The 4661-nt window shown below is 41.4% G+C and overlaps 1 long non-coding RNA gene across 1 annotated transcript; it reads left to right on the top strand.

The window, feature by feature from the left end:
* The first annotated feature begins 2023 nt into the window (after positions 1–2023).
* LOC124871903 lies at positions 2024–4338 on the top strand. Its single transcript, XR_007039151.1, has 3 exons — positions 2024–2294; positions 2373–2931; positions 4127–4338. It is a non-coding gene; the product is annotated as an uncharacterized LOC124871903 (long non-coding RNA).
* Positions 4339–4661: the final 323 nt, after the last annotated feature.

Raw genomic sequence — 4661 nt, 5'->3', positions numbered from 1 at the left:
CTTCAGGCTGCTGATCTGAAAACTTAACAAGACTTTATAATCCTAAAAAACTGGACCTTAGACCTGCTTAACACACGATTTTCATAAAAGGCAAAAGAGGAAACAGTGTAACAGTAGCTTAAAGAAGCACTTCAAACAGCAACACTGTCGATATCAGGAACTGGTGCTGTCTTTCTTGGACATAGCTAAATCAAAGCTAAATAAGAAAAGACAATGTCCTCACTTACTTGAACAAACACACCTATTGTTATCAACTCAGATGCACTTACTAGTCTTTCATATTGTGGAGTGGAGGAAAGGAAAGTGAAGGGTAGAATTCAAAGGAAAAAGTCATTCCAACAGTTATTTTGCCATAGTGCTAAACTGATGCTTGTGCTTACCTAGCACCAGTTCTTTGTGTTTCCTCTAAATCAAGCTCTTGTCCCTATTCAATTCTTTTACACTGTTAAATCTTCTAAAAGTTGTGTCCAACTCTGCTTTTCAGCACTGCCAGTTTAGAGATCGGCTGATTAGGATTGTGAAGCTTTCACAACCACTGTTTGTAGTTTTAAACAGCGTTAATAAGTTAGGGTGGTGATATCTGTTAGCAGGGATACTGGAATGAGAAGAATTAAAACTAACATGTTAATCTGAGGGGGGTATTTTGCACCCTGGGTTTATTGTCTATGGGCAGCAAAGACTAACAGAGGAACTGCAGCTGTTACACTTCTCTTCCCATCTGTTACACTTCAACTCTTCTCTCAGACTAACCTGCAGGTGAGTAGATGAAAGAACGGCACACATGTATTTAATTAAGTCAGCTAATGTGCATAAAAATTTTCAACATTTTTGTTAAAAAGGAACATAGTGGCTTTTTAACTACCTGATCACCTTTTTACATATGATATTTTATATATATTTACATATACAGATTTATTTTCGGTTTTATTTGGATGTATTTGTCTGGCAGTCGAATTATTAAAAATGTACATTGAGTGAGTGGTTCTGTCCCCTTTTCCAAGAGTCCTCAACTTTCAGTATCAGGCAGTTATTCAGCGTTACCGTGTTTGTAATGGGAAAACGTTTAAAGGGCAAAACAACAAACATATACCATATCCAGTATGTGCTGACTTGATGAAGGCTAAAGGTGACTGCAATTACAAGCTCAATATTAATAGACTTTTTTTATTTTGTCAAAATTTCAGACTTGTTTTTTTCCAACAGTTTTTTCTGACAATTATTTTTATTACAATTAGTGAATAAAAACAGCTGTTTTGGAAAATGAGCAACTCTAAAATATAGTTTATGTGAGCAAATATGAGGGAATAAAACAGATGTGAGGCAATGGCATAATCAATAAGTGCATTATCAATATGCTAATTTGTGAATGACACCATGGTATATGTATTTTTTAAAAGTTTTTTTCAGACAAAATATGACAACAGTTTGGTTATGTTGGAGCTGTATCCTTGGGTCAGAATAGTTAGGTAGTGAACTTTGAAAGGTACTCATTCATTTTATCCTGGCTGAACTGAACTGTTGTTCTTGTTAAAGTGAAATGGTACAACACTGGGGATAAACCACACGATGTGTTTAGTAAAGCTGTCTCCATGTGCTCCACAAAAACCTCAGAATAAATTGGAAGATGATCAAACATTCACTGTATGCAATGTTTATAGTGAGGTAATGAGGTTACTTCAACTAAACCACTTATTTTATAGACCCAATTGAGAATTCTGTTCACAGAACAGTTGTATCTATACTGAAATTAAATTGAGATTAAATTACACACAGATAAGCTTTCTTAACTAAGTGACATTTCAATCTGAAAAGACTCACAAAGAAAAGGGTGTCGGGGTTCTGGAGTCTGGCTTTGTTTTTTGCCTGCTGCTTACACTATTCTACCACTAGATGCCGTCTGAGCTCCAGAGGTGAGAAGGAACAGGTGCTCGCAATTTCTCATCAGAGAGGAGTATAAGAGAGCAGCTTGCCAGCACTCCTACGCCTGAGTGTTTGCCAATTGTGGTAACAAATGCTGGCCAAACCAACCATAGCTTTCCTAAGCTCCTTTGTGATCCCAAATAACCTTCCTTGTTTTCTATGTTTTTCTCCAGCCTTGACTCCAGTCCGGTTTTGGTTCAGTTGAGTCCTCGTTTGTGCTGATCTCCTCGTCTCAAGTTCTAAGTGAAGTTCCTGGATTCCATTTCCAGCTGGAGGCTGCTAAAACCTTCTCCTTTCTGGCTCAAGAGCCTAGCGAACCCTGTCCGCCCTCCGACGTATTTGACTCCGAGCCCGGCACTTGTACTCGTCATTCAGTAAGAAAACAAATTTCAGAGAAACCTCACCACTGTGTGTGCTGTGTGAATGATCATACCTCTGTATGCTGTGTGAAGGATCTAGTGGAATACCACTTCAAGCAGGCTCAGAATTCATCCATCCGGCCCCGCTTTGTCTCCCTCTCACGCAAAGCTCCATCCATCCACCCAGTAAGTTAGAAAGAGTTCATCAAGAAAATTTTATTATTGTTTCCCATCACTTAACAAGCCTTCTCTCCACACAGTGGGTGCAATCCAGTACCTGTTCTCATATCGATTCATCAAAATAAACTCTTTAACATGTTCTCTGTCTCCTGAGTGTTCTCTGCATGTGGGTCAAGTCAATAAACAAAAAGACGACAGAACACTCAGGCCAAATTGACCCAGCAGAGACTCTCAGGAGAACAATTTCAGAACACAGCCACCAGATCCAGTCTCACAAATCCACCCTCCGAGCTATGTTTGAGCAACAGAAACAAACAAACCTCCAGCTGGAACAAATGGCTTCTCTCCTACAGCAAACCCAGCTTTCCAAGACTTCCACTGCATCAGGGGGCACTGTAGGACCCCCCGTGTCACAAAAATGTCCCTGGGACGTGACATAACTCCTCCTGACCCAGAGAAGTTTTCTGTAGAGGTGGATAATTGTCGTCACTTTTTGCTTCAATGCTCTCTTGTTTTCAACCAGTCCCCACACTCATTTCCTCATGACGATGCAAAGATTTCTTACATTTTAGGGCTATTGACAAGTAAAGCTCTCCGTTGGGCAGAGGCCAGATTCCCAGATTGTAACCAGTTCGGCAGCTCCTTTGAGAGCTTTATTCAAGAATTTAAGTTAACTTTTTCTTCTGAGTCTGACCCAACTAATGAGAGTCGCCACATGTGGACACTGAAACAGCAAAATAGACCTTTAACTGAATTCACTATAGAATTTCGAACCATGGCAGCAGCCTCGGCCCGGGATTCTAACGCCCTTAAAGCAGCATTTTTTTCAATCCTTGGATGAAGCTTTAAAAGATTAACCTGCTTTATTGGATGAACCCAAGGAACTCAATGATTTTATTGCATTGGCAACCCGCAGAGACAACAGGATGAGGGACAGAAGGAAATTGTTGGAATAATTGTATATTGCTATGAATCAGAAAAAGGCGGACCCAAGATTCAGCCAGACAGTACTGAAAGTTTAAAAGGTTTATTCAGCCACAGGAAAACGTCACACAGGTAACACTTGAAACCCAGAGGGGAGACCTCAGTGGGCGGCAGGCGGTGATCTCCACAGCACAGGTAAGAAGTGACTCCAGGCTGGGCTGAATAATCCGAGGGCTAGGCTGGCTCAATAATCAAAGGACAGAAACAGGGTCAACGATCGGAACAAGAGGTGTCAGGCAAGGGGCAGGCAGAGGCATAAACTAGATGCAGGAAACAAGGTCGACAACCAAAATTCAAATAGTCCGACAGGGAGCAGGCAGCGGCATAAATCTAAGTCGGGGCTCCACGAAGGGCTTGACCTGAGAAACGTGGAACGTGGGGTGAATCCTCATAGAGTTGGGTAATCTCAGCCGTACAGCGACAGGGTTGAAGATCTTGGAAATTGGGAAAGGTCTAACAAATCGGGGTGCCAACTTCCGGGATTCTACCCTTAATGGTAGGTCCTTGGCGGAGAGCCAAACTTTCTGCCCAACCTGGTACTTAGGGGCAGGGGTCCGTCTCCTTAGGGCATCATTCCTGCTCCTGACCTCATTCTCTGCAGTTTTCTTACCCTTCTCCAGTTAATGAATTGTCTTTCCTATTTCACTAATATGCTCAGTCAAATCACTTATTTCCTGTTGCAGGTTCTTGTTCTCTCTCTTCAGGGTTTCCAGGTGGCCCAGAGCTTCTGCATAGGAGTTTTTCATTTTGAGCATCTCTGTGTTCAAAGCACGCGCCTCCTTCAGAGCTCCTTCCAGCTCGACCTGACTCTCTTCATACCTGAACCCCATAGAGAATCTGTGGGATATTGTGAAGAGAACGTTGAGAGACTCAAGACCCAACACTCTGGATGAGCTAAAGCATCCTGGGCCTCCATAAGACCTCAGCAGTGCCACAGGCTGATTGCCTCCATGCCACGCCGCATTGAAGCAGTCATTTCTGCCAAAGGATTCCCGACCAAGTATTGATTGCATAACTGTACATGATTATTTGAAGGTTGACGTTTTTTGTATTAAAAACACTTTTCTTTTATTGGTCGGATGAAATATGCTAATTTTGTGAGATAGTAATTTTGGGTTTTCATGAGCTGTATGCCAAAATCATCCGTATTAAGACAATAAAAGACCTGAAATATTTCAGTTAGTGTGCAATGAATCTAAAATATATGAATGTTAAATT

This window comes from Girardinichthys multiradiatus, chromosome 7 (genome assembly GCF_021462225.1).
Source record: "Girardinichthys multiradiatus isolate DD_20200921_A chromosome 7, DD_fGirMul_XY1, whole genome shotgun sequence".
NCBI lineage: Eukaryota > Metazoa > Chordata > Actinopteri > Cyprinodontiformes > Goodeidae > Girardinichthys > Girardinichthys multiradiatus.
Note: the sequence above shows the minus strand (reverse complement) of the source record. Positions and strands in the feature narration are given on the sequence as shown.